At 42.1% G+C, this 27,810-nt stretch overlaps 1 long non-coding RNA gene across 1 annotated transcript in view; it reads left to right on the forward strand.

Moving 5' to 3' along the window:
- The first annotated feature begins 7,110 nt into the window (after nt 1-7,110).
- The window catches only part of LOC132659837 (uncharacterized), a 249,081-nt gene continuing 228,381 nt past the window's right edge, over nt 7,111-27,810 (forward strand). Inside the window, exon 1 of the long non-coding RNA XR_009600734.1 lies at nt 7,111-7,300. This is a non-coding gene — a long non-coding RNA (uncharacterized LOC132659837). The remainder of the gene's footprint in view (nt 7,301-27,810) is intronic.

Genomic DNA, 27,810 nt, shown 5'->3' on the forward strand with positions numbered 1-27,810 from the left:
TTTTAACCCATCTTGAACATTGCTGCTCAAATTCAAACTTAGCTCTGTTTTGCAGAACCAGGCTTACCTTGGCTCCATGGCTCACCATGGTCAACACAGTTAATTCTAAAATAACTGAAAACCCTTTAAGACTTGCTCCATTGAGCATCATAGACTTAACACTAATCAGCTACTCTGCTAAAGTATAGACTATAACATTCCTTGATCATGGGAATGCATTCCTTCCCCCTGCCTTTTTGCCTCCACCTGTATTGCCCTAGCCTTTAAACTAATTTATTGAATGTTTACTCTGCCAAGTAGTGTTCAGTTCTTTTTGCATTCTCTCTGTCCTTCCAACAACTCTGTGAGGTGAGAATCAGTACTCCTACTGGTACTTTTATTTTATTATCATCTGGGCCTCCCAGGTGGCATCAGTGGTAAGGAAACCACCAGCCAGTGCAGGAGATGTGAGAGATGCAGGTTCTATCCTTGGGTCAGGAAGATCCCCTGGAGGAGGGCATGGCCTACTGAGGCGACCTAGCTTCACGGTTCAGAAAGGTAAAGCGACTGAAGAGCTATGTGATGAAACCTAGTTTTGTCCAGCATCAAATTCAGAGTATTTCTACTTTTCATGCTTCCCTGTTACCTTATTAAGTACTACATGACTAAAGGTCAAATTCTGTTATTTCTACCTATCTCTTTCTGATAATTCCAAAGCAGAGATCTTAATTATGTTCTCTTTTTAATCATAATACTCAACTAGTATTTAATGGTATTGTGGTTTATAATATTATAATGTAAGTGATTGCATGAACATATTTTTACATTAGACCTAAGCCACTTGAAGACCATGGATTCAGTGCCCCATTCAAAAAGTGGATGAGAGACAACTCAATAGGTTTAAGATTCAGATGAGGCAGAAATAAAGTTCACTAAAATACTGAATAAGCCCAAAGCAAGCTGTCAAATTACAAATAAACAGAAAATGAAATATGCTATGAACTTATGAAACAGATAATTAAGACAAGATAGAAATATATTTGTAAGATGGAAGAAAATTCTGGAAATAAGAATAAGCATATTTTTGATGTGCTGACAAGACTCCTGAGCACAATAAACATATGCAACAACATACCTTGATTTTGTAGTGAAGTTTTGTTTTGCTGTATGAAATCTTTGTTAGAGTAAGTTCAGATTAGCTTTAAAATTATCTACAGAAAAATCTATAGAGTGTATGGAAAAGAGAAAAAGTGTTAGTCACTCAGTTGTGTCCAACTCTTTGTGACCCCATGGAGTGTAGCTTGCCAGGCTTCTCTGTCCATGGAGTTCTCCAGGCAAGAGTACTAGCGTGGGCAGCCATTCCTTTCTCCAGAGGATCTTCCCAACCCAGGGAGCAAACCTAGGTTTCCCGCATTGCAGGCAGATTCTTTACTGACTGAGCCACCGGGGAAGTCACACTGGAAACAGAAGGATTGCTTGCTATTACTCATTTTACAAACAGGCTTTGTTATGTCAGAGCCTAGTAACTTCAGGTTGATGATGATTTAGACATATCTTGAATAAATTAGGCACATATATAAAACACACGAATAACATAAACGTGAGTGCAGGCAAAGTTACTCAGTTGTGTCTGACTCTGCAACCCCAAGGACTATAGTCCACCAGACTCCAACATAAACATGATGATGTACAATTTAATCTATTTTAAAGATATTTTAAATACATTAAAATAATCAGTTAGCATATACATTTATTGTTTTTCATTAATATATTCATGTTAATTGTTAAAAATGCCAGATCATATTTTTAAATCATGTAATTAATATTGTTGGACTTCTAAAGTAACATTGCTACTGGTAAGTCACTTCAGTCGTGTCCGACTCTGTGCAAGCCCATAGACGGCAGCCCACCAGGCTCCCCCGTCCCTGGGATTCTCCAGGCAAGAACACTGGAGTGGGTTGTCATTTCCTTCTCCAATGCAACAAAGTGAAAAGTGAAAGTGAAGTCGCTCAGTCGTGTCTGACCCTTAGAGACCCCATGGACTGCAGCCTTCCAGGCTCCTCCTCCAATGGGATTTTCCAGGCAAGAGTACTGGAGTGGGTTGCCACTTGTCTTCTCCGAAAGTAACATTACTGATGATTAATTTGGATGAATGATAAAATTTTCAATTAATCAAATAAGTCCAGAGTCTTATCATATATAAAGTACTGTGGCAAATAAAAAGAAACATAATTTAGCTAGAGAAGGAATTTAATAATAATTAAATTTGCATAGCAAGAAAAATTACAGTTGAGGCAAACATTGCTAATTGAAATCAGCAGATAGAAAGAGCATTGTAAGTTGAAAGGTGTCAAAATGTTATAAGGAAGCACTTTGAAGCAATACATAATGAACATAAATGTGGTCAGTTAGAGGGGATAGACACAGCATACTGACCAGTCTGGTGGTCTGTAAATAGAATCTTTTAGCATGAACTAAGATTCCTGTAGTGGGAAAGTAAATTGGAGCTATATTATGAAGAACTTTGAATGCCAGGGTAATATATTTGAACAGGGGCAAGTCATTGAGTGTTACTACAGTCATTTTTCACCAGAAGGCTTATCTACCTTATTTACTGAGCATCAGCCATTTGTAAGAGTCACTGTGTTAAGTATTATAGGAAGTTAAAAAATTAGCAATGATGACTTCTGCATTCAAGCAGCTGATAGTCTACTACACAGGAGAAAATAGATGTACACAAGCAACTATTGAATAAGTCAGATTATGACAGGAGTTACAAGAGAAGTACGAGAAGAGTGAACCAAGTGTTAAGATAGAAGAGGGGAAGAGAAATTAACTCCAGCTGGGAGGATTCAGGAATACCTGAGAAAAGAGCAGGCATTTCAGTTGGTCCTTGAAACATGGAGGAAATCTTGACACCGCCTTTTCTCCATGAGGGGAGCATGCATTTTAAATAGGAAAACCAAGGGCACAGGAGTAGGAAATTGCAGAACAAAGTAAAGGCCTAGAAAGTGGTTTAGCTTGGCTAGAATCCAAAGAGCATGAGGAGGAGGAATGAGAGGTAAGGGCAGAAGTGCAGAGTGGGACCTGGATGTGGAGGGGCTTTACAGACAAGCTTAGACACCTGCACTTTATTCTTTCCTCTTTTATTTCTGGGCAGAGGGTGAATCTTAAAAATACCTCCCCTGAAGTTCTCATAAGCATCTCCAGGAGTTCATGTCCTGGAGATGGATACACATATGGTGAATGGTAAAATCTGTACTATGGGGGAAATTGCTAGGGAAGAGGAACAGTGGGTGGGATGAATTAAAAAGGGAAATTATAAGCAGGAAGTAGTTTCAGGAGCTGTCACAATAGTACAGGTGGCTCGATGAGGGTTAGAACTACTAAGCTCTTTTTCTTTCTTCCTTCCCTATCTTAATGAGAGCTTCCCAGGTGGCACTAGTGGTAAAGAACGCCTGCCAATGCAGGAGATTTAAGAGACATCAATTTGATCCCTGGGTCAGGAAGATCCCTTGAAGGAGGGCATGGCAACCCACTCCAGGATTTTTGCCTGGAGAATCCCCTGGGCAGAGGAGCTGGCAACCTGCAGTCCCCGGAGTCGCAAAGAGTCAGACACGACTGAGTGACTGAACACACACTGCTGCTGCTAAGTCGCTTCAGTCGTGTCCGACTCTGTGTAACCCCATAGACGGCAGCCCACCAGGCTCCCCCGTCCCTGGGATTCTCCAGGCAAGAACACTGGAGTGGGCTGCCATTTCCTTCTCCAGTGCATGAAAGTGAAAGGTGAAAGTGAGGTCGCTCAGTCGTGTCCGACCCTCAGCGACCCCATGGGCTGCAGCCTACCAGTCTCCTCCATCCATGGGATTTTCCAGGCCAGAGTACTGGAACTGACATATAACATGATGCAAGTTTAAGATCTGATATATGTATATGTTGCTAAATGATTACTGCAGTAAGTTTGTTAACTTATCTGTCACCTCACATAGTTACTACTACTAAGTTCTGAATTTCTCACCAGTCTATACTTTCTGCATGGAAGATGGGAATGTTAAACAGGACACAGCTTCTTAAACCTTTGCCAGGGTTCAATGGATAGTCTCCATGACTGACTAGATGTGGGAATCAGTCAAGGAGGAATTAAGGATAGTTTCATGATTTAAGTCTTTGTTAACTAAAAGACAACATCTGTCTTAAAATTAAACAAAGCGTGGAAAAGATAGAGGAGTTATTTTGGTTGCCTGCAATGTTGTGCATTCAGGTCCAAGATTGCAAGATGGCAGACCAAGCATATTTATTGACTTGCCCTCTATCTCTAGCCCAATTGATGTCATGGTAAAATAGGCTAGAAATTCATAAAACCCAGGAGAAAGGGAGGCAGAAGTTATAAGAAAATGAGAGAAAAATTAATTTCTGGAAGATAGATCACAGAGAAATATGAGGAGGGACACATTACAGAGGAGGTAGCCGACTGGTGGGCATATGGGAAATGGAGTGGAAGATGACTAGGCTCAAGTTGGCAGACGTAGAATGAAGAAAACCGAAGTGATGCTCTGAAGGTTGGTCAATGCAGTGTGATAGGTGTGCCCTTTCTTACCTCTATGCCTAGCACTGCCCGGAAGCCTGAGATGTGTGGGGCAGCAAGAACTCCTGGTGGATCTTCTCTGGCTGGAAGTAGACCAAATGCTCTAGTAAAAATATCCGTTCTGATATACTTGTTGGTGTGAAAAAGTTTGTCAGATACTCTTCTCCTGAATTAAACTGTCCAAAGAAAATGAAACCTAGAGAACTATTCTCCTCACTGATTATCAGTTTGCCTCTGGCCCATTGAACACTTATGCCTCACAGCCATGAATACATAAAGTCATTCATTCTTCCCACTCAGGGGAAGGGTTATATGTAAAGACAGTCCAGAGGAAACCTCAATTATTTATAATGATAAACCCAGATTTCCATTCTTAAACACAAATGGAATCCAAGATACCAGACTGTTGAAAAAAATAGTAGTGCTGAAAGAAAATGGAGATAAGAAAATATATTAAAATATGTCATTAAAATATATAAAAATATATGTTTACACTGGAGGAACTTGAGGTAAATTTAGGGCTTCCCTAGTGTCTCAGTGGTAAAGAGCTCACCTGCAAATGCAGGAGACATAAGACACGGGGTTTGATCCCTGGGTTGCGAAGATCCCCTGGAAGAGGGCATGGTAACCCATTACAGTATTCTTGCCAAGAGAATCCCATGGACAGAGGAGCCTGGCGGGCTATAATCCATGAGGTTGAAAAGAGTCAAACATTACTGAAATGACTTAGCATTCACACACACTAGGGAACAGAAGATAACTTAAAAAAAATTCTATCCTGTTAGTATTGGCATTAAGATGTGAGACAATATTATATCCAGAAAGCAGAAGCAGGATGCTATGGAGAAAGAATGAAAACTCCAATAACATCAAGCAAAGACAAACAAAATCGCCAAAATATGAAAAACAAGATACGATAAATCTGAAAGTTCAGAAATCAGACTAGCAGGAGTCCCAGAAATGAAAAGCAAAGAGAAGAGAGAAGAAATGAACAAAATAATGAAAGAAAATTTCCCAGAGCTGAATGTAATATTTTCATATGCTGTAAGAGATAACTAAAAATACCCCCCAATACATTCCTATGAAATTTAAGATCATTTCAGATGCAGATAAGAAGTTTTCAGAAAGAAAAATTTCCTTAAAAGGATGGAGGATCAGGCTGGTGTCAGACGTCTCGTCAGTCACGTGGGTGTTTGAATATAATAGAATTATGCTTTCAAAGCTCTGAGGAAAAGTTATTTTGACATGAAATTTCCATAACCAATCAATGAATCAGTTAGGGTAGAATAAAGGCATTTTCATGTGTGCAAGGATTCAGAAAATCATGGATCATTTTTGCAGACATTTCTCAGTGATCGCAAAATGAGAAAGGGAACTGAGAAAGAAGACACGGTATTTCGGCCAGATATGCAGTGTGGGAAAGCCCAGGATGAGAGCTGTGTGGGAGGTGAAGGACCTAGAACTACATGGGAAATGTCTCTTGGAAAAGGGAGACTTTATTATATGATTGAGAGTAAATTTCAGGATATAGTGATAGCATATCTTTCCTCTTTTTAAAAGAAAAAAATAAAAAAGGTAATTAAATACCTCTACCTCAGTGTCTTCCAAACCAGATCAAATTCAAAAAGTACAAGAAAGTCATGGTCCAAAAACAGAAATGTGACAGGATTTGGCATAATTGAGGCCATATGATAAAAGAATCCACTTGACTGTTATGCAGGAGTGCTGTTCTTGGGGCCAACTAGCACAGGGATGTGGTACTTGAGAAGTAAAGGTAAACAAGCATATTTCTAAATATATGTAAAGTAAATAATATTTAAATAATTACAATGACATAGATACTGTTTATTGGTTTAAAATTTTCCAAATCTATATGCAAACCATTAAAGACAATTATTGGTCATAATACTGAATATAAATTATAAAATTAAAAGTTTAGATAACAGGACTTAGAAGAGATAAGGAAGAAGGAAAAGTGAAGTTAAGGGCAAGGGGTTAATATCTTTAACACTGTCACAGTGGGAAGTTGCTAGGTCAGGTCAAAAGTTGACAAAAATAAGAATACAGATTTTAAAATGTTTAAAATTCCAGGTGTGGCAGGAACAGTAATTAATAGTGATGATTAACAGCAATGACGCATAGAGAGGATGGGGAGGGATGAATTAAGTGACCTAGTTGTCATAATTCATAAGTTTACCTTTGAATAAAAAAAATCAAGTAAACAATAGAGGAAGCAAAATCAAAATAAGAGTGTTTACTTCTAGGAACAGATAGTGTGGACCATTTATTTCAGCTAAAAATAGTGCAGTCTAGTAAAACTGGACACCTGAAAACCTAAAGAAAGAAATTATCAGCGGCCCATGGACCAGCAAAGTTGACATCACTTGGGAGTGAACTGCAGATAGTCTTGTATCCACCACTCCAGGCCTACAGAATCGGAACATCCATTTTGATAAGATATCCAGGTGATTTGAGAAACACTCAGCTGGTGATCTAATTGTTTGGGGAGTCATCTTGTGTAAAACAGCACCTAGCTGCTCTTAATTAAAGCAGTCTCCTCAGAGTCAGTGGTGGTAGCTTCCTGCCGCCAAATCTCCCTCCGTCTCGTCTTCTCTGGGGCTTCAATCTTTCCACTGACATTCAGGAGAACGTTAACTACAACTTTTTCGGGTTTAACCTGAATCTGCATCAAAGGAAGGAGGCCCTGAAGATTCCTGAGGACTTGCAGGATGATGGGTAAGCTTGGAATGAGGAGAGATGGACATTTACAGTGAGAGCAGCTAGCAGGGACCCGAGAGATCCTTCCTAGCGGGGTATTCCCTTGCTCCCTGCCAAGGAATAGAGCAGATATCAGTTAGAGTCACATATATCTGTGTGTTTTGCAGACTCTGTGGTATTCTGCGGTGCTTTTATGCAGGGCACACAGCAAGACAATTAGGTAAATTAGCACTCCTCCTTTTTTTAAAATAAATCATTAGTTTATTTCTGTTGTGAGTTGAATTGTGTACCCTTCCCCCAAATTCATATTTTTAAAACTTAACACCCAGTATCTCAGACTGAATTAGCATTTGTTCTTAGGTTTCAACTCTAAGAGAAAACAAGCTGTAAACAATCACAATTCAAATTCACAGCTGAGGGGTTTTAGTAGCTGATCAGACGCTCAACCTCCAGAACACTGATTATTGTGGGAAAGGTTCATGCAGGCCAGAAAATATTTAATGGGACTAACATTTTTGAAACTATAAAATAGGAACCCTTTGATCTAGCTTTTCTAGGGGGTGAAAATTTAAATTTGTGTTTTCTTTACATATTTTACTTTCTTTGAAATTTGATTGAAAACAGGCTGGGGTATGCGAGTCAATGTTGTATTTTATTCATTGCTGGCTTGTCTCTTGCCTCTGGGCAAGAGTATGTGGGGTTCATCCTGCCCAGCAATGAGATTTCTTTTTATTCTTAAAACATTCTTCCTGGGAAGGGACTGTAGACCTTATTGTAACATGTGATGATTCAGTTGCTTAGCACACGGTTCATTCTCTGGTTGCTTGGGATATGGGTACTTTGTGCTTGTTTTGGGTTTGAGCCAAGTCTGAGCCACGTCCGTCTGCACGGGCTGGCCGGCTGCACTCTGACTCCGGTCACCACTGGCTGTTACTCTCCTAGTCATCTTTTTATCTTTCTGGGTAATCTTCAGCTTAATTTGGTTCCTGCCTTTAATACTCCCATCTGGCTTCTTTCTTTCTTTTTTTTAATAAAAACATCTGTCTGAAACTTATATAGTCATCCCCATGACCACTTGGTTACTGAGAGTAATGTTCTTGTGTGGAACTGGGGTCAACAATAACTCCTTATACAGGACATGGGAACAAGTCTGTGTAACTAGATGACTGTTGAGAATGTTCAGGCCTTTTCCTTCTTTGGTCTCTCTGATTGGTACCTTTTCAAAGGAGAATTTATTCTGAGGACAGAGAGCTCGTCTTCCATCCCCCCTGAAAAGTACCCATTGTCTCTGAAGATGACAATATTGCGCAGGCACTTTGATCAAACTGATACAGATGAAAGTAGGACCTATTATATAAATGAACTGTTAGACTACTCTTCTGGAGAAAGTTTATCTTTTTGCTATCTATGTTTCTGTTAAATTATAGCTCTTGATTTTTCATTGTTCTTGATATATTTGCTGAGGAATTAAGAGATCTCAATTAGAGATAACAGGGTTTGCCTTTTGCTTATGTGTGTATAATATTAGGGGTTAAATTTATTAACCTTAGTGCTTCCTTTAGACATAATTTAAAGTAAAAGGGACATGTGGAAATTTTCAATGTGATGAATTTGTACCATATATTGATGGTGTTGGTTAAGCTGCTGTATATATACATTTGTCCACACTCTTCAAATCATACACTTAAAAACTTCCAAATTATGTTGTATAAATAATACTTCAGTAAAACTGATTAAAAAGAAGTAATGCTAAGTAAAAATAATTCAAATCTTAGATTTTCCTACCACATGTTAGCATTGTTTCCTCCAAACCATCCCAATTATCATCTTCCTTTTGTTCCTTAGGTATTGTTTTAAGTATGCTTGGGCTCCTTACAAGGAGTACCAAGGACTTTGTGGCTTATAAAAAAAGACAGAAATTAGAACCAAGAAATTGGAGTGCTGCTGTAACAAATACAAAAAATATGGAATCGGCCTTGGAACTGGACAGTGGGTGGAGGCAGGAAGAGTTTTAATGTGTGTTAGAAAGAGCCTGTGTATGTTAGTCGCTTACTCATGTCTGACGCTTTGCAACCCCATGGACTGTAGCCAGTCCCCTCTGTCCATGGGATTCTCCAGGCAAGAATATTGGAGTGGGTCACCATTCTCTTCTCCAGGGTATCTTCCTGACTTTGGCATCAAACCTGGGTCTCCCACATTGCAGGCAGATTGTTTACCATCTAAGCCACCAGGGAAAACCACATTCACATGAATGGATCTTTAAAGGCAGTTTTGGTGAAAGTCAAAAAGAAAAATGGAGAGTTGTAGAGAAAACCTCAATCTTAGAAAATGCCTAAGTGGTCCTAAACAGAATGTTATCAGGAACAAGGACAGTAAAGGCCATTCTGATGAGGTTTCATTTGGAAATGAGGAACATATTATTAAACAGTGGAGGAAAGGCCATCCTTATAAAGGGGCAAAGAGCTTAGCTGAATCGTGTTCATGTTCCAGCATTTTATTGAAAGCAGAACTTGAGAGCAATGACACTGGGTATTTAGCTGAAGAAATTGCTAAACAAAGTGTTGAAGGTGAGCCTTGGCCCTTCCTGACACTTAGAGTAAAATTTGAGAGAAATTATTTAAAGAAGGAATTGTTGAGCAAAGAAAGAAAGTGAAGATCTGGAAAATTCTCAGCCCATTCATACTGAGAAAAGTAAGAACACTGAAGATGTGGCCAAGTGCCTGTTTGACTAAATTAGTATGGTTCAGCCATCTGAACAGAAAGTAAAAGTCGCTCAGTCATGTCCTACTCTTTGTGACCCCATGGACTATATAGTCCATGTAATTCTCTAGGCCAGAATACTAGAGTGGGTAGCCTTTCCCTTCTCCAGGGGATCTTCCCAACCCAGGGATCAAACCCAGGTCTCCCACATTGCAGGCAGATTCTTTACCAGCTGAGCCACAAGGGAAACCCAAGAATACTGGAATGGGTAGCCTACCCCTTCTTCAGCAGATCTTCCCAACCCAGGAATCAAACCAGGGTCTCCTGCGTTTCAGGTGGATTCTTTACCAACTGAGCTATCAGGGAAGCCCATCTGAACAGAAGCCAGGAATTACTCCAAAGCAATGGAAGAATGACCTAGAAGGTGACTGAGAGAGAATCAGAGCTGCCAATCCCGTCACAGGTCCCTAGTGTAGAGAGAGGGGGACAGACGGGTAGGCAGAGTGGTTTCAAAGTGGGTGCTACTGTGCCCATGTGACCCCTGTGTGTAAGGCTGGAGCTCTCTCACATCACAGACTCTACCTGGGTGCCCCCTGCCCCCCTGTCCTCTGGTTTAGTGCTCCTTGCCCATCCCAGGTTCAGCTACCGGGAGCTCAGTGCAGCTTGGCCTTGAAGGCCAGACCTCCAGAAAGATTCAGGCAGCAAAACGTGGTGGCATCTATATGGCACTGTCCCCACTGGCATGCAGAGCATGCAGTCTCAGGGGCATGGCAGTCTCCTCGTAGGTTTGAGGTTAGAGCGGCCTGGAGCCACGGGGGACCTGCCCCCAGCCCAGGAGAATGGTGGCATTGGGAGGAGGGGGGCACCCCCAGCAGGGGTGATGTTGCCATGCTATGAGCCCGGAAGGCAGAGCACTGAGCCAAAGGGGATTATTCTTGAGCCTGAAGGTTTAATGTTATTTGCCTCATTAGGTTCTGCATTTACGTGAGGCTGCTGCTCCTTGCTTGTTTCTCCCTGTTGGAATTGGACTGTCTCTCCTGTGCCTGTCCCACTGTTGTCTTTGGAGGTGCATAGCATGTTTGGTTTCACAGGTTTGCAGCTGGGGAGGAATTTACTCAGGATGACTCACACCACGAGTCTTATCCGTATACGATTTAGATGATGTTTAGACGAGAGCTTGGACTTAGACCTTAAAGCTGATACTGCAACAAGTTAAAACATTGGGGGGCTCTTGGATGGGTTGAATGTATTCTGCATGCTGGAAAGATACAGATTTAGGAAGGTCAAGGGAGGATGCAACAGACTGAATGTGTCTTCCCCAGGTTTACACATTGAGACCTACTCGCCAGCATGAGGGTGTTTGAAGAAGAAGTCTTTAGGAGGTGACTAGGTCATAAAGGCCAAGCCTTCATGAATGGGGTTAGGGCCCTTATAAAAGGGCCCCAGAGAGCTTCCTTGCCTCTCCTACCAGTGAGGACTCAATGAGCAAACAGTCTAGAAACTGAGAAACACCGAACACTGAATCTCCAAAAACCTTGATTTTGCACATCCCAGAACTGTGAGAAAGAAATACTTGTTTAAACCACCCATTCTATGATATTTTTGTTAGAACTGTCTGAATGGACTAAGGTAGGTATTACATTCTTGGTTTCACCACTCATTGCCAATCACAGGAAATGGGTTTTCAAGGTCTTGTCATTTTCATCAGATTTGTGCTGATCTTTCTTAGATTAGGTAAATCTAGTGTGAGGCAGATCCTTGTTAACTACATTCTTGTTGCTTATAAGGAATGGTCAGAGGAGCAACCCACTCATCGGCAATCTGGTATTTGCCTGTGTTCACTCGTTCAATAAGTGCCTGTGTTAATTGTGTTCTAGGCTAAACAGCAATACCTGTGCTTAATTGCATTTCTCTGGCCCCTGCTCATGAATCTGTGGCCCAGGCTAACTTTCCAGAATCAAGCTAGTCTCCTGGTTTTGTACTTCTCCTTTGTCTTTCTGGAGTTAAAAAAAAAAAAAATCAAAATCCCCTCCCTGCTTCAAAAAATACTTGTGTGTTATTGGTATTTTTATCTCTTCATGTATTATGTCTGCCAAATAAGACTGTAAGGCCCCCGAGGGCAGCCACCGGCTGTTCCTCACGCTGACCGGAAAAGGGACCTTGTGCTGGGCAGGTTTTAAATTCATATTCTAGCAGCTGCATGCTTCTGTTATAGCATTTACCACACTTAACTAAAATTGTCAACTTGTATTTGTGAAATGATAAACGCCTAGATGGCCTATGTCTTTCTGTTTGTTGTATGCTCAGTACACAGCTCTGAACTTGGTAAGACGTTAAAAAACCTTATAGAAAAAGCAGAGTTATTAACAGGAGGGGTGATGGAAGACACAGCTAACCAAAATATTTACCCCTTTGTTTTGCAACGTTATTTGAAATTGCTACCTCAGATTTCATACTTTCATTCTGAAATTGTATTGTGACCTATTTGGGGCTGTATGTTATCTGAATGAAATACTACGTTAGCAAACTAATAGCCAGGTCTAGTTTGGCTAGTGTTTCTCAAATGTTTTTGGTGGTTATCCATTTTAAGAAAAACATTTACCCTGAAAGCAGGAAGGGAAAAATGTCTATTAATACATACACATATACAGATACAAATATATAGATGTATACATTCAAAGACCATAGTTATATCTACCTTTAGCTTTACTTACCACTATGATGCATTCTGATATTTTTTCCCCCCTCTATTATGCTCTAGTCTCCTTATATTTTTAAAAATACAAGTTGTAGGATGTACTTTATTGATTTCATGCTCACTAATGCAATTTGAAAGCACTGCTTTGATTTATTGATTAAACCACTACCATTATCATACATATATCTGTGCTAGGTGTTAAAAAGAAAACAAAAAGATTTCTGAAATATAGATCTGGACATTGGGTGTTGCCAGGGGAGAGATGGCTAGCAAAGAAAAGACCCTGGGCCCTTAGACTGGATGAAAGGAGGTCATTCAAAGAAAGGGGGCGGGGTGTGAGAAGAGGCTCTAATTTCTCTTACTTCCCATTGCATTTTTTATAGTCCAGTGTTCACCTGTCTTTCCAGCTTGACTGTGAACGCTTCCAGGACAGGAACTATACATTATTCATCTTCATACCTTCGTTGCCTAACAAGGCTCCTGGGCTCAATAAATATTTGCTAGGTTGAGGATAAGATAAAGAGCTAATATTTATCAAGCACTTAACCATGTGCCACACAAGCATGTGAATAGATGCTGTTGGTTCTCTGCTCAAAACCACTTACCTGAGGACTGATCGTTAATGCTTACTGCTACCCTCTTCTTCATAAAACTGCCACCTGGTCCCCCATCCCACCATTTTCCTAAGCCTCTAACCAAGGCCAATGACCAACCCCCTGCCTCTGTAGGACACTTGCTGCTCCAGGTCTTCCCATGGATCAGGCTAAAGCAGTTTCCAGAGGAGACCACATCCTTGTTCAGATTTCTTATTCTGCTCTATTCTGCTTTTCTTACTCTTTTATTAAAAAATCACATTCACAAGAAACCCTACCTCACACTCTGCTTCTAGGGAACCACCTGAAGAGAACTGGTTCCAAGCAATTTACAGTGCTATTTATCTAGTCCTTAGAGCAAGTCGTGGAGCTAGCTATTTACTGAAAACAGGTACAGGTACAGGTACAGGTGAAGACATGCAGAGGTGCCCTGAGACTTGTATGGAGACCATCTGGTCCTTGCCGGGGTTCTGTCCCATCACCCACACTGCACCCAGGATTGGGTCTGTGACTGGCTCAAAGGACCAGTGGGCACACTGCTCATGGACGGGCACTGGAGGAAAGGTGGCTGGTCACCCAGTTCTGCACACTGACTCTTATTAATTAGCACTATTTAAGCTATGGATGAGATTATTTAAATTTTTGAAAAGTACAGCATAGACATATTCTTTAGTTTATTTCAAATTTTGCAAATAGAGGCTATTTCAACTTTCATTCTATCAATTCAGCAACAGAGAAGTCATTGTAAAGATAGAACTAACATTGCAGACGATATCTGTATACTCTGTTTTTCACTGAGCTTGGCTACTCCACAGACATTTGATTGAGAGCCTGCTCATGCTGGTGGTTGAAATCCAATTTGCAGTAAGTCACTTGTTCAATGTCAGGGTTAACAGTTTCTAAGCTACAGAGAGATGAGGAAAATATCTGTACTCAATGAATTGCCATTTGCCTTTTTTGCAAAACATGATTCTGGGTTTCTATGTTTCATTTATAAGCTCTGTGGTTGCTGCTTCCCATTCTGTAGCTAGATTATCATTCACTGCCAACACCAAATGTACTTATCACAGTATAGGAGGTTTTTTTTCCTTTAAAAAAAAAAAAACCAAAGTTTCGAGTATTGAAAACTTGGTTATTTACGGCCCAAAGTTAAGAAAAGAGGCAAAACAGAACAGCAATTCAGCACATTTTTGGTATCAGAATAGGTTTCAATTTTCTAGCTGTGTTCGGTTCAGTTCAGTTCAGTCACTCAGTCGTGTCCGACTCTTTGCGACCCCATGAATCGCAGCACGCCAGGCCTCCCTGTCCATCACCAACTCCCGGAGTTCACTCAGACTCATGTCCATCAAGTCAGTGATGCCATCCAGCCATCTCATTCTCTGTTGCCCCCTTTTCCTCCTGCCCTCAATCCCTCCCAGCATCACAGTCTTTTCCAATGAGTCAACTCTACGCATGAGGTGGCCAAAGTACTGGAGCTTCAGCTTTAGCATCATTCCTTCCAAAAAAATCCCAGGGTTGATCTCCTTCAGAATGGACTGATTGGATCTCCTTGCAGTCCAAGGGACTCTCAAGAGTCTTCTCCAACACCACAGTTCAAAAGCATCAATTCTTCGGCGCTCAGCCTTCTTCACAGTCCAACTCTCACATCCATACATGACTACTGGAAAACCATAGCCTTAACTAGATGGACCTTAGTCGGCAAAGTAATGTTTCTGCTTTTGAATATGCTATCTAGGTTGGTCATAACTTTTCTTCCAAGGAGTAAGCGTCTTTTAATTTCATGGCTGCAGTCACTATCTGCAGTGATTTTGGAGCCCCCAAAAATAAAGTCTGACACTGTTTCCACTCTTTCTCCATCTATTTCCCATGAAGTGATGGGACCAGATGCCATGATCTTCGTTTTCTGAATGTTGACCTTTAAGCCAACTTTTTCACTCTCCTCTTTCACTTTCATCAAGAGGCTTTTAGCTCCTCTTCACTTTCTGCCATAAGGGTGGCGTCATCTGCATATCTGAGGTTATTGATATTTCTTCTGGCAATCTTGATTCCAGCTTGTGCTTCTTCCAGTGAAGCGTTTCTCATGATGTACTCTGCATAGAAGTTAAATAAGTAGGGGGACAATATACAGCCTTGATGTATTCCTTTTCCTATTTGGAACCAGTCTGTTGTTCCATGTCCAGTTCGAACTGTTGCTTCCTGACCTGCATACAGATTTCTCAAGAGGCAGGTCAGGTGGTCTGGTAGTCCCATCTCTTTCAGAATTTTCCACAGTTTCTTGTGATCCACACAGTCAAAGGCTTTGGCATAGTCAATAAAGCAGAAATAGATGTTTTTCTGGAACTCTCTTGCTTTTTCCATGATCCAACGGATGTTGGCAATTTGATCTCTGGTTCCTCTGCCTTTTCTAAAACCAGCTTGAACATCTGGAAGTTCACAGTTCATGTACTGCTGAAGCCTGACTTGGAGAATTTTGAGCAGTACTTTACTAGCTTGTGAGATGAGTGCAGTTGTGCGGTAGTTTGAGCGTTCTTTGGCATTGCCTTTCTTTGGGATTGGAATGAAAACTGACCTTTTCCAGTCCTGTGGCCACTGCTGAGTTTTCCAAATTTGCTGGCATATTGAGAGCAGCACTTTCACAGCATCATCTTTCAGGATGTGAAATAGCTCTACTGGAATTCCATCACCTCCACTAGCGTTGTTCATAGTGATGCTTTCTAAGCCCCACTTGACTTCACATTCCAGGATGTCTGGCTCTAGATGAGTGGTCACACCATCGTGATTATCCGGGTCGTGAAGGTCCTTTTTGTACATTCTGTGTATTCTTGCCATCTCTTCTTAATATCTTCTGCTTCTGTTAGGTGTATACTATTTCTGTCCTTTATCGAGCCCATCTTTGCATGAAATGTTCCCTTGGTATCTCTAGTTTTCTTGAAGAGATCTCTAGTCTTTCCCATTCTGTTGTTTTCCTCTATTTCTTTACATTGATCGCTGAAGAAAGCTTTCTTATGTCTTCTTGCTATTCTTTGGAACTCTGCATTCAGATGCTTATATCTTTCCTTTTCTCTTTGGCTTTTCATTCTCTTCTTTTCACAGCTATTTGTAAGGCTTCCCAGACAGCCATTTTGCTTTTTTGCATTTCTTTTCCATGGGGATGGTCTTGATCCCTGTCTCCTGTACAATGTCACGAACCTCATTCCATAGTTCATCAGGCACTCTATCTATCAGATCTAGGCCCTTAAATCTGTTTCTCACTTCCACTGTATAATCATAAGGGATTTGATTGAGATCATACCTGAAAGGTCTAGCGGTTTTCCCTGCTTTCTTCAGTTTCAGTCTGAATTTGGCAATAAGGAGTTCATGATCAGAGCCACAGTCAGCTCCCAGTCGTGTTTTTGTTGACTGTATAGAGCTTCTCCATCTTTGGCTGCAGAGAATATAATCAATCTGATTTCGGTGTTGACCATCTGGTGATGTCCATGTGTAGAGTCTTCTCTTGTGTTGTTGGAAGAGGGTGTTTGCTATGACCAGTGCATTTTCTTGGCAAAACTCTATTAGTCTTTGCCCTGCTTCATTCCGCATTCCAAGGCCAAATTTGCCTATTACTCCAGGTGTTTCTTGACTTCCTACTTTTGCATTCCAGTCCCCTAGAATGAAAAGGACATCTTTTTTGGGTGTTAGTTCTACAAGGTCTTGTAGGTCTTCATAGAACCATTCAACTTCAGCTTCTTCAGCATTACTGGTTGGGGCATAGACTTGGATTACTGTAATATTGTATGGTTTGCCTTGGAAACGAACAGAGATCATTCTGTCGTTTTGAGATTGCACCCAAGTACTGCATCTCGGACTCTTCTGTTGACCATGATGGCTACTTCATTTCTTCTGAGGGATTCCTGCCCGCAGTAGTAGATATAATGGTCATCTGAGTTAAATTCACCCATTCCATTCCATTTTAGTTCGCTGATTCTTAGAATGTCAACGTTCACTCTTGCCATCTCTTGTTTGACCACTTCCAATTTGCCTTGATTCATGGACCTGACATTCCAGGTTCCTATGCAATATCGCTCTTTACAGCATCGGACCTTGCTTCTATCACCAGTAACATCCACAGCTGGGTATTGTTTTTGCTTTGGCTTCATCCCTTCATTCTTTCTGGAGTTATTTCTCCACTGCTCTCCAGTAGCATATTGGGCACCTACTGACCTGGGGAGTTCCTCTTTCACTGTCCTATCATTTTGCCTTTTCATACTGTTCATGGGGTTCTCAAGGCAAGAATACTGAAGTGGTTTGCCATTCCCTTCTCCAGTGGACCACGCTCTTCAGACCTCTCCACCATGACCCACCCATCTTGGGTTGCCCCGCAGGCATGGCTTAGTTTCATTGAGTTCGACAAGGCTGTGGTCCTAATGTGATTAGATTGACTAGATTTCTGTGAGTATGGTTTCAGTGTGTCTGCCCTCTGATGCCCTCTTGCAACACCTACCATCTTACTTGGGTTTCTCTTGCCTTGGGCGTATCTCTTCATGGCTGCTCCAGCAAAGCACAGCTGCTGCGCCTTATGTTGGATGAGGGGTATCTCCTCCCGCTGCCCTTCCTGACCTTCAGTGTGGGATGGGTCCCCTAGGCCCTCCTGGGCCCACACAGCCAGCTAGGTGTGGGATTGCTCCTTCCTGCCGCCGGCCCTGGCCTCGGATGCGGGGTATCTCCTCCTGGCCGTCGCCCCTGACCTCGGACGCTGGGTAGCTCCTCTCGGCCGTTCCTGCGCCGTCGCAGCCTGGCACTCTAGGCCACTGCCCCTAACCTCGGACATGGGGTAGCTCTCGACTGCGCTTTGCTTAGTGCGCCGGCCGCCCGCCGCCGCCTGCACTTGGTGCTGTGTTACACATGGTATATCATTTAACATATCTGAGCTCAGTTTGTTAATCTTTAAACATAATTATACTTTCTACCTTCTGGGATTGTGGAAATAGTCCAATAGGATGCTTAACATAGTACCTAATACTACATAAAATAAAAAATATTAATCACTAAGTAGTGTCCAACTCATTGTGACCCCAAGGACTGTAGCCTGCCTGGCTTCTCTGTCCATGTAGTTCTCCAGGCAAGATACTGGAGTGGATTCCCATTCCCTTCTCCAGGGGATCTTCCTGACCCAGGGATCAAACCAGGTCTCCTGCATTGCAGGCAGCTTCTTTGCCATCTCAGCCACCAGGGAAGCCCCAATACTGCATGAGTGCTCATTAAAAGCTAGTTTCTGTTGTTATTACTATTACTGTATGTTTTATTTTGGTCACCATCATTCAGTCGTTATCTTTCAGTAATGCTATTCCAATTTCCTTTTGGTGAATGGCCTCTGCTAGTTGGACAGTCTTGCTGAGATTATAATTAAAGGAGATTTGATCTTCCTTAGCTGAGGGGTTGATATGTGTCCTAAAATAGGCTTTTAGACTCTTCTGGGGCTTTGGGGCCTGAGAGGGAAGACGCAAGAATGGAGGCTAAACTAACAAAATAAGTGGAGCAGAATCACCCACATGGCAGCTCTGTGGATACAGGAAAACTCAGGAGTGTCTCTGGTCCCTGCCCTTCCTGATTCTGCTTCTTCAGGCCTCTGGTTCTCTCAGCCACACTGCACCTTGAAATGAATTCTCTTTTGCTGGTATTACTCAGAGTTGGATTCTGTTTCTTGCAACTAAATCAGTCCTGAATATTAATTGGAAGAACTGATGCTGAAGCTGGAACTTCACTACTTTGGCTACCTGATGCGAAGAAATGACTCATTTGAAAAGACCCTGATGCTGGGAAAGGTTGAAGGCAGGAGGAGAAGGGGGCAACAGAGGATGAGATGGTTGGATGGTATCATGGACTCTATGGACATGAGTTTGAGTAAACTCTGGGAGTTGGTGATGGACAGGGAGGCCTGGTGTGCTGCAGTCCATGGGGTCGCAAAGATTTGGACATAAACTGAAAGGATGTAAAAAGATATTAATTATATAAATATAATTAAGGCCCATTTTTCCAGGCAAGACAGATGCCATGAATCTGAAATACATTATTTCTTAGACCTGCTGTTATACTCTTCTCCTTTCTATAGGGATCTGTGAGCTGCAGGTATTTTGAAGATTTCATTGTAGTAAAATCCTTTATCTTGTTTACTGTTCTACCCCTAGTAGAGGAACCAGCACTCAGTAATATTTGTTGAATGAAAAGAGGAATATTTTCAGCCTGCCTTCTCAGTTTACATCATTGTTGGGGTTAGAATAGCATTCTAGGTCTTTTGTGAGATATAGAGCTTTTATATTGTCCCTGGATTGAGAAGATCCCCTGGAGAAGGACATGGCAACCCACTCCTGTTTTTTTTGCCTGGAGAATCCCATGGACTTGTGGGCTACCCTCTGTAGTGTCACAAAAAGCCAGACACGACTGAAGCAACTTAGCATGCACACATGTAGTCCTTTTATATACAGCTTCTTCTGAGTGTAGAGTTAGGCATTATTTTTGCATGCATGCTCAGTCATGTCCAACTCTGCAACCCTATGGACTATAGCCCGCCAGGCTCCTATGTCCATGGTATCTTCCAAGCAAGAATATTGGAGTGGGTTGCCATTTCCTTCCCCAGGAGATCTTCCCGACCCAGGGATTAAACCCATGTCTCCTGCATCTCTTGCACTGGCAGGCATTCTTTTTACCACTGAGCCACCAGGCATGCTAGTACTTAAATGTATTATGCTACTAATCCTCACAGTGATTTCAAGAGGTAGGTATTTTTTATTTCCATTTTACATTAGTAAACTCTCTCTCAGATAATTTAAGAAAATCGCCTGATATTGCATGCTTAGTAAGAGACAGTGTCAGGATTTGAACCCAGCTCTACCTGATTTCCAAAGTCTAAGCATTTTTCAGTATATTGTAGAAACCTCTAATTATTTCATATCCTTTTGTTTTCTATCCTTTTCAGTCATAGAATTGTCTGGTGTCCTATTTTTGTGCATTTCCTTAGAGTAAATGCAAGGAATGGTGTTATGACTATCAAGTAATTAAACTGACACACAAGCATGTTAAAACTTGCATGTTCACATAAGTGTTGTCCCTTTCAAAATGCTCATCGTGGAAAGTTTTGCTTTCTAGTCTCAACATATTCTCTCAACATGCCTGTGTCTCATTCTCTTGAGTGCTCTTACTATAGCAACTCTTTGCCCTTTGAGAAAATATTTGATCTTTAAAATAGCCAGAGGCATTTGGAGAGCAATCTAGTGAAGAAGATGGACAATTGCATTGGGAAGGACCATTTTAGTGAAAAATGATGTATGAGTGTTAAGTGTTGAAGCCATCCATTGTGACGGCTCCTGAAGGTTCTGGTCCCCAGGCTCCTGCCACCTGCCCTGAGGATCAGCTCCCACCTGTAACTCACTTGCTTCCCACCACTCCCAGGCTGTTCATTGCCTTCGGTTTCTTTTACTACTATAGCCAGAGTCTTGCAAAGGTGGATGTTCTTCCCATTCAACAACAGCAAGATGTTTCATTTGTGTCAAAATCTGTAGACACCCGAAAGCATTGGCATTTAGTGGCTAGAGGCCAAAGATGCTGCTAAATATCCTGCAATATACAGGAGAGCCCTCTGCTTCTTTTTTTTATTATTGAAGTATAGTTGATTTACAGTGTCGTGTTTCCTTGTTAAAGGGATTTTACCAGCTTCTTACTATGCTTTGGTTTTGACTGTAATTAACTCAAGTCATGGTCAGTTTCGTATGAGACGATCACAACCAGCTGAAGAGGAGATTGTTACAGAGAACTAGACCTAAACATGCAGTGTATGAGTTCAGAATGACCTGGCATTAGGTTGCTGACTTAGTTCAGTCACTCAGTTGTATCCGACTCTTTGCGACCCCATGAATTGCAGCATGCCAGGCCTCCCTGTCCATCACCAACTCCCAGAGTTCACTCAGACTTGTATCCATCAAGTTGGTAATGCCATCCAGCCATCTCATCCTCTGTCGTCCCCTTCTCCTCCTGCCCCCAATCCCTCCCAGCATCAGAGTCTTTTCCAATGAGTCAACTCCTTGCACGGGGAAGGCAATGGCAACCCACTCCAGTACTCTTGCCTGGAAAATCCCATGGATGGAGAAGACTGGTAGGCTGCAGTCCATGGGGTCGCTAAGAGTCAGGCACGACTGAGCGACTTCACTTTCACTTTTCACTTTCACTTTTCACTTTCACTTTTCACTTTCACTTTTCACTTTCATGCATTGGAGAAGGAAATGGCAACCCACTCCAGTATTCTTGTCTGGAGAATCCCAGGTACAGAGGAGCCTAATGGGCTGCCATCTATGGGGTCGCACAGAGTCGGACATGACTGAAGCGACTTAGCAGTAGCAAACTCTTCTCATGAGGTGGCCAAAGTACTGGAGTTTCAGCTTTAGCATCATTCCTTCCAAAGAACACCTAGGACTGATCTCCTTTAGAATGGACTGGTTGTATCTTAGTAGCCTGTATAAAACCTGGGGCAAGGGGGAGTGGAGAAGGAATACAGGAATAAGAGAAGGACAGTGAGGGCAGGGACTTAGTATGAGGTTTGCATTTCAGGACCATAATTCAGCAGCTCCTCTCAGACGAGGTTATTTGTATTTAAAGTGGATATATGTGTATGTATGGGCTTTCCAGGTGGTGCAGTGGTAAAGAATCAGCCTCCCAATGTAGGAGACACAAGAGACATGGGTTCAATCCCTGGGTCAGGAACATCCCCTGGAGTAGGAAATGGCAACCCACTCCAATATTCTTGCCTGGAAAACTCCATCGACAGAGGAACTGGGTGGGATACAATCCATGGGGTTGCAAAGAGCCAGACGTAACAGAGCATGCACATATACATGCACACACATATATGTATAATGGTTTACTTTGCTGAAAACCTGAAACTAACACAACACTGTAAGTCAGCTACACTCCAGTGAAAAATTTAGGATGTCATGCACGCTGATGACAATTATTTGCTTGTGTTGTTGTCAGAGCAGTGTATTTGGTACACTGCCTTTGATGTGTCTCATTGCTATTTGTTATTGGAAACCACTTTGACATTCTCAAGTGAATGTAATAATTCCTTTTAGTGGGAAAACCGTTCAACCAAGGAGATCCAACCAGTCCATCCTTCAGTCCTGGGTGTTCACTGGAAGGACTGATGTTGAAGCTGAAACTCCAATACTTTGGCCACCTGATGCGAAGAGCTGACTCATTTGAAAAGTCCCTGATGCTGGGAAAGATTGAGGGCAGGAGGAGAAGGGGCCGACGGAGGATGAGATGGTTGGATGGCATCACTGACCCGATGGACATGGGTTTGGGTGGACTCCGAGAGTTGGTGACGAACAAGGAGGTCTGGTGTGCTGCAGTTCATGGGCTCACAAAGAGTCAGACACAACTGAGCAACTGAACTGAACTGAACATTCCACCATAGCTTGCTTTTCCTATGAGGACTGATTTTTAAGCCTCTGGGTGTAAATGTCCTTGTTTGAAGCCTGGTGTTGTCACCAGACAGGAAGGTAGGAACAGTTGCATCTGTTTTGTTTACACAGCATCCCCACTGCCCAGCAGACATATAAAAGACTCCCTGTAACATTTTTGAATTATGATGATGTAGTTGTCCCTTGAATATACATTGGTCCAGGACCACCCCCTGCCCCGCCCCTGCATAGATGCCAAAATCCAAGGATGCTCAAGTTCCTTATATAAAATGACTACAGTACAGTTAGCCCTACCAACCCACAGATAAGAGGATTGACTGTAACTGACTACGGGAAGGGGAGGAACCCAAGGGAAGTAGACTAAAAAAAGTAGGAAGGTGAGAGGAATTATACTTTTTTTTTTTTAATTGGACATACGATGGAATCTTGGGCAATTTTTACTTACCCCCTTAAAGGTTTGGTTGACTTCAGGTCATATCTGACTTATAGACAAAGATTAGATGTGGTTTGAATTTGGTTATAGTTTATGAATATTAAAAAATACATTTCAGTTCAGTTTAGTCCTTCAGTCATGTCTGAATCTTTGTGACCCCATGGACTGTAGCACAGCAGGCCTCCCCATCCATCACTGTCTCCTAGAGTTTACCCAAACTCATGTCCATTGAGTCGGTGATGCCATCCAACCATCTCATCCTCTGTCATCCCTTCTCCTGCCTTCTATCTTTCCCAGCATCAGGGTCTTTTCAAATGAGTCATTTCTTTGCATCAGGTGGTCAAAGTATTAGAGTTTCAGCTTCAGCATCAGTCCTTCCAATGAACACCCAGGACTGATCTCCTTTAGGATGGACTGGTTGGATCTTCTTGCAGTCCAAGGGACTCTCAAGAGTCTCCTTCAACACCACAGTTCAAAAGCATCAATTTTTTGGTGCTCAGCTTTCTTTATAGTCCATCTCTCACATCCCTACATGACTACTGGAAAAACCATAGCCTTGACTAGATGGACCTTTGTTGGCAAATTAATGTCTCTGCTTTTTAATGTGCTGTCTAGGTTGGTCATAACTTTCCTTCCAAGGAGTAAGCGTCTTTTAATTTCATGGCTGCAGTCACCATCTGCAGTAATTTTGGAGCCCCCCAAAATAAAGTCTGCCACTGATTCCACTGTTCCCCCATCTATTTGCCATGAAGTGATGGGGCTGGATACCATGATCTTAGTTTACTGAATGTTGAGCTTTAAGCGAACTTTTTCACTCTCCTCTTTCAATTTCATCAAGATGCTCTTTAGTTCTTCTTCACTTTCTGCCATAAAGGGTGGTATTGTCTGCATATCTGATGTTATTGATATTTCTCCCAGCATGCTTCATTTCAGCTTGTGTTTCATCCAGCCCAGCGTTCCTCATGATGTACTCTGCATAGAAGTTAAATAAGCAGGGTGACAATATACAGCCTTGACGTACTCCTTTTCCTGTTTGGAACCAGTCTGTTGTTCCATGTCCAGTTCTAACTGTTGCTTCCTGACCTGCATACAGATTTCTCAAGAGGCAGGTCAGATGGTCTGGTATTCCCATCTCTTTCAGAATTTTTCATGGTTTCTTGTGATCCACACAGTCAAAGGCTTTGGCATTTAAATTGTGTATTTGTGCTGAATAGGTGCTCTACCATATTGTAAGAACTTGTGGTTCATGGTCTAACATTTCAGATCAGTGTATTTGTATCTAACTGGCTTTGCATGAGAAAGAGTGGGCTTCCCTGCTGACTCAGCAGGTAAAGAATCTGCCTGCAGTGCAGGAGACTTGGGTGCCACCCTGGGTAAGGAAAAAACCCTGGAGAAGGAAATGGTAACCCACTCCAGGATTCTTGCTTGAAAAGTTCCACAGACAGAGGAGCCTAGTGGGCTACAGTGCATGGGGTCTCACAGAGTGGGGCATGACTGAGCAACTAAGCACACACAGGAGAAAGAGTGAGAGGATAAGGAAACTTCTTTACTTCAGTCATCCTGAACTGCAGGAGCCTGAACTTCTTCAAACAGAAGTTGTCCTCCTGGCACAAGGTAGGGCTGGAAAATGGAAGGCTGGCAGCTTCCTCCTCCTCATCTCAACTCATGTTTACTTTCTTATCCAGTTTTGTTGTTGCTGTTTAGTTGCTAAGTCGTGTCTGACTCCTCGCGACTCCCTGGGCTTTAATAGACCCAGGCCTCCCTGTCCTTCCCTATCTCCTGGAGTTTGCGCAAACTCATGTCCATTGAGTCCATGATGCTATCTAACAATCTCATCCTCTGTCACCCTCTTTTCCTTTTGCCTTCAATCTTTCCCAGCATCAGAGTCTTTTCCAGTGGGTGGGCTCTTTGCATCAGGTGGCCAAAGTATTGGTGCTTCAGCTTCAGTCCTTCCAGTGAATTTTCAGGGTTGATTTCCTTTAGGATTGACAGGTTTGATCTCCTTGAAGTCTGAGGGACTCTCAAGAGTCTTCTCCAGCACCACAATTCAAAAGCATCTATTCTTTGGTGCTCAGCTTTCTTTATGGTTTTACTCTTCTATCTGTACTTGACTACTGGGAAAACCATAGCTTGGACTAACTGTACCTTTGTCAGCAAAGGTGAAGTCTCTGCTTTTTAATTCGCTGTCTAGGTTTGTCATGGGATTCCTTCCAAGGAGCAAGTGTCTTTTAATTTTGTGGCTGCAGTACTCAGCTTAACTTTCTTTATGTTTCACTACCTTTCTTCCCTTTACTGTAAAACATATATAAGACAACAGAGAATTTTGGGTGGAATTATATTCAGGGCCAGGTCAGTATTAAAAAACAAGTTACCTTAAACAGTAGCAAATTAGCATTTTGTGGACAGCAAAGGTTTATTTAGGAAGTTATGCCTTGCAGTCAAAAGCTTTCCTACAGAAATGAATGCAGGTTGGGCTGAGGAGAAGATTTCTCTAAACCCAAAAGCATAGTCACTGGTGATTAGTGAATCATTCTCAGATTCATGAACAAAATCTTCTTCAGTTGAATTCAGTTCAGTCGCTTAGTTGTGTCCGACTCTTTGCGACCCCATGAATCGCAGCACGCCAGGCCTCCCTGTTCGTCACCATCTCCTGGAGTTCACTCAGACTCACGTCCATTGAGCCCGTGATGCCATCCAGCCATCTAATCCTCGGTCGTCCCGTTCTCCTCCTGCCCCCAATCCCTCCCAGCATCAGAGTCTTTTCCAATGAGTCAACTCTTCGCATGAGGTGGCCAAAGTACTGGAGTTTCAGCTTTAGCATCATTCCTTCCAAAGAAACCCCAGGGCTGCTCTCCTTCAGAATGGACTGGTTGGATCTCCTTGCAGCCCAAGGGTATAATTGAGCAAGATTTCAATTTGCTTCAACAACTACTCACTGAGTGAGACCTGTGCTTCTATTTGCTCTGCCCTATGTATATGAAGTTGGAGAAGGCAATGGCACCCCACTCCAGTACTCTTGCCTGGAAGATCCCATGGATGGAGGAGCCTGGAAGGCTGCAGTCCATGGGGGTCACGAAGAGTCGGACACGACTGAGCAACTTCACTTTCACTTTTCACTTTCATGCACTGGAGAAGGAAATGGCAACCCACTCCAGTGTTCTTGCCTGGAGAATCCCAGGGATGGGGGAGCCTGGTGGGCTGCCGTCTATGGGGTTGCACAGAGTGGGACATGACTGAAGAGACTTAGCAGCAGTAGCAGCAGCATATACATGAAGTAGGCTTCCCAGGTGGCGCTAGTTGTAGAGAACCTGCCTGCCAATGCAGGAAACATAAGAGAGTCAAGTTCAATCCCTGGGTTAGGAAGATCCTCTGGAGGAGAGCAGCCCATAGCGGTATTCCTACCTGGAGAATCCCATGGACAAGGAGGCTGGCGGGCTAAGTCCATAGGTTGCAAAGAGTCAGACACGACTGAAGCGACTTAGCATGCACACTAAGCATCCACGCATATATATCGATTACCATTGATTATGTGTTGGGTAGTTTGGAAATACTTGACCTAAGTAGGTTCAGGTATTTTCTGAGAGTTCAGTCAATTGGAATAAAGGTTGTAACTTGAATTGTGTATCAAATAGAGAAAGAGAAATAGAAAAACTCAAGACATTTTGCCAATTCTTGCATTTAAATATATTTTCTGTTTCTGATGTGATTACAGTTTTTAATTCCCCCCCAATTAAGATGTTAAATTATTTATAGGGAGGAAACTGGGTTTGACTAGTGTTCCCAAGCACAGATTGTAGTGTAAGTACTTTATAGACGCTTAGTAAATACTGACTGACTGAGGGCAAGTGTGTACTCCCAAGGGAGCAGCCTCTGTGCTTGGTATTTTCCATGAGAAGCAAATCCAGCATTGAAGCATCATTCTTCTAGATTGGGATCATTTCCTGAAAGCTTTCAGTACAATGACATTGATTAGCTGCCAGACTAATTGCTCCACCACCAACCTTGTTTCATAAGCAAATGGTGCCCAAGGGTAAAATAACATGCACACTGAGGCAAACTTTCCAACGTGTGCCCCTAAACCTTCCCCCTCAATGGAGAAAGTGACCTTTTGGTGAACAAATGTTCTTTCACCTTCACTGTTTAGAAGTTGTTAACATTGGGCCAGCTATGTGATTGATGCATGAGTTTTCCTCTTTTCTGTGGAGTAGGTTCTCCTCTTTCCACCTCAGAGCTGTGAGATTTTTATATTGTTTTCGTTTGATAAGGTGGCTGGACTACCCATAAATTTGAATGTTTTTTTTAATGACCTGGTGGTGCTGAAAGAGTGTTATTCTGCTCTTGTAGGCTGCTGGCTTTTCTTTTGTCACTCACACTGCTGGTTAAACCTTTTGTGAATGTGCTCTTCTATTAGTAATCTGTTTGAAATAAAAAAAAAATAATTTAAAAAATGAGTTTCTTGCTTATGGTTGTTTGTCTCAGGCAGATAATATCTTTTTTGAGTCTGTTAAAGAGGGCAGATCTTTTAAAGTCACTCTTTCCAGCAAGCTTTAGAGTTTTCCAAGTGGCAGAAGCATTAAAAGGATAAGAAACCCAGGGCCTGTACCAATTTTATTTAATAATTTTAAATTTGGAGGTATGAGGTTGCATGCTCTGAT

This window comes from Ovis aries, chromosome 5 (assembly GCF_016772045.2).
Source record: "Ovis aries strain OAR_USU_Benz2616 breed Rambouillet chromosome 5, ARS-UI_Ramb_v3.0, whole genome shotgun sequence".
Taxonomy (NCBI): Eukaryota; Metazoa; Chordata; class Mammalia; order Artiodactyla; family Bovidae; genus Ovis; species Ovis aries.